Source organism: Schistocerca nitens, chromosome 6 (genome assembly GCF_023898315.1).
Source record: "Schistocerca nitens isolate TAMUIC-IGC-003100 chromosome 6, iqSchNite1.1, whole genome shotgun sequence".
In the NCBI taxonomy this organism is placed as follows: domain Eukaryota; kingdom Metazoa; phylum Arthropoda; class Insecta; order Orthoptera; family Acrididae; genus Schistocerca; species Schistocerca nitens.
The window spans coordinates 663,432,761-663,435,762 of NC_064619.1; the positions used below are offsets into that span (position 1 = coordinate 663,432,761).

The window sequence follows — 3,002 nt, forward strand, 5'->3', positions numbered from 1 at the left end:
AAGGAAAATCCGCAGTGGAAGGGCCTAAATGCTTGCAGCGTGTGCGCTCCACATGTGGGAGTGACACACGGTGGTACGGGCCGATATGGCAACAGGCGACCGTCGAAAACATGGCAAAAGCGAGTGCCGGAAGGAACGACATTTCACGAGAGCACTCATCAACAGCCCAGTACTAGCCTCCATGTCGAAGAGTAAACTGCGACTCCCATTTGAACGCCGCTAGCTGCCAGGGCAGCGGAGAAGCCGTGACGCCGCCCCACAGCAGCGCCAGGCCGGCGCGAGCTAGACCGTCGCGAGGCCGGCGCGAGCTACACCTAGCCGAGTGCTTACATCGTCCACCGCCAACTGCATATGTGTGTGTGTGTGTGTGTGTACACACGTATTCTGCGTGCGTGCGGCGGCGGCGACGACGTTCGCGAGGAGCTAAGGTCATAACTCCAAAAAAATTATTTAAAATTATCTGTGGCCGGACCATAAGAGACGCCAACGAGGCATCCGAAGGCACTGTCCTGTGCCCCCATAAATTACCAGCCTAGTGTAATGCGGCTGCAAGAGCGGTCAAGCACACAGCAAAAAAAAAAAAAAAAAAAAAAAAAAAGAAAAAAAAAGTACTTAAGATAATCTAAATTAATTAAAACAATACGTGGTGTGTAAGCAGCTAACTACTGGGGACATCGACATCTACGACAAGTTTTGTCACCAGCTGAATATCTGATCACTGCAGAATATTAACCCATTTCAGGCTATGTTTTAATTAATTTTAGGTGGGCCGATCCCGGCGGTACTGCAATGCCGGGCCAACCCGCGACAGAGGTGGAGCAAGCCCCTAGCACTCCGTCATGAGCCAAAAATGAGTTTAATATTCTGGTCCTGCGATGCAGGACGTATCAGATACTAAGCTGATAAGAACAGATTTTTATTTTCCGAGATAATTCTTAGTTACAATCTTACGAAGTATAAATTTAAGAAAAGAATATCCATGACTCTATACAATGCGAGTTTTACAGGTTTATTAAGTTTAGATAGATTTAAGAAAAAACGGTACTAACCGTACTTAAGTATTTGATCACTATTCTAGTTCGTGGGTTAAGCCCACCACTTAAATATCATGAGGCCGCGTTAGGCGCGGATACTTAAGTATATTACCTTAGGATTAATCCCGCGGTAGGCGCGGCCTTACTTATGTCAGATCAGGGGTAGTTTGGACCTAATTTAGGAGCTATTTTTTTTTATTTGATTCATCTCCATGCCCTGACAGCGCACTGCACATGCACGGCTGCCAGCGGCCTGGTGCGCCACGCACGCAGGCGGGTCACACTCAGCCGGACTTCTCCCCTCTGTCCGCCTTGCGGCGGACGTCACTGGGGTGTCGTGGCAGGAGGGTGTTGCTTCCCACGCTGGCTGGAGACTGCCGGGCAGTAGGCACACGTACGGCGCCGCCCAGCACCGCGCCAACCGAGGTGGGGGCCATATTCGGCGGCCACCACGGAGGGAGGGGCACCAGGCAGCACCGTACGCACCGCTACTGACTCGGCACTGCTGCAGTGCGGCGCGAAGATGGTGTAGCGCCGCCGGTCCCGCGTCGTGAAAGAGAATCTCGACACCGACGTCACGAAGGCACCGACCTCGAAGTTCTCCGACGACTGCAGTCTCGAGGGTCTCGCAGCCTGACGTCAGAGCATGCCACAGTCTAGGGGGACACATACTGGCGGTGGCCAGTGATGTGTTCAACGTAGATGTCGCGGGACCACTTGATGGTGTCGGACACCATCAATCGCCGCATCAGTTGGCAGTAGCGGCTGGCGATGCCTAGGTGCCGAAGCACCGCATCGTTCTGACGGTCCCACGCCCCCAGACTGCCGACAACCAGGGCGTCGACAGTGACGGAATAGCCGCGAGCGGCTAATCCGCGCGCAACGTCGGCGTATTTTATTTTCTTCAGTTGCCGAGCGTTGTCGAGCGCAATCCGCCTATTCTCGAAGGGGATTGTCACATCGACGATGGTCACAGTCTTCGCGGCCTCGTCAGTTATTACGAGGTCCGGACGCAGCCCACTGCTGTCCCCTATGACGGCTTGGTTGATCCTGATGTCAGGAACAGCAGTGTTTCCTCTTCTTGGTCGCCCAGCGACTGCTGTTGCAAGGCGGTTGAGGACTGCGTTGTGGCGATACTGCAGGGCTGCTGAGTGTACCATACACGCGTTGATTACGTGCGGGAGCGTCTCATTGTTGTGGCCACAGCGTCGGCAGGCTTTGTTGTTGTTTGCCCGCCCATCAAAGCGGCGACATCCGTTCAGAGGCACGACTCCGAGTCTGGCGCGATGTATAAAGCGCCAGTCTGCGAAGCGGGTGTATTTGCCTCCCGCTATGAAGTGGTTGGACGCTGTGGACTCCCTGGTGCACTCGAACACCTTCCCCTGGTCCGGTTTTCTGAGTAGGATGTGGCGCAGGCGCTGTCTCAGACACTCGCGGAGCGTCCGCGAGAGAAGACGTTTGGCGCCCCCTCCCACCCGGACATGCTCGACGCCAGTGTTGACGGTGCGTCCCACGCTGTCATCATCGTGTTGCGGTCCATCGCCGCCATCTTCGAGGTGTCGTGTAGTCCCAAGCGCCGTCCTCTCCGTGGCCGGCTGCGTCACCCCTCCGATGCCGCCGTGTTCCGCGTCGTCAGCGATGGCGGGTCGGCCGCCGACCTCCACCTGCAACTCAGACAACAGTTCACTCCAGCGCCAGGTGACGCCACGCGGCGCTAGGCGCCTTGTGGCGTTCCTGACGCGTGTCCACAGTGACTGGATGTCACCTCCGTCACGTGCTAGGTCGCCCTCAGTGCTGCCGCTAAGGTAGGTGGCCAAGTCGGATCGACTTGGCTCCCTCCCCAGCCGACGGCGCGCGGCCGTAGATAGAGTGGCCCAGGCGATGTCGCGGACGGTGGTGTCGTCGCAGTGCAGCATGCGGAAGCCGTGGACGATCGTCGAGATGTCCGCAGCGTCCGCGAGCGGCGTC

The 3,002-nt window shown here is 56.4% G+C and overlaps 1 pseudogene; it reads right to left on the reverse strand.

The window, feature by feature from the left end:
• Positions 1-759: 759 nt before the first annotated feature.
• LOC126191697 (U2 spliceosomal RNA) lies at positions 760-932 on the reverse strand (annotated as a pseudogene).
• Positions 933-3,002: the final 2,070 nt, after the last annotated feature.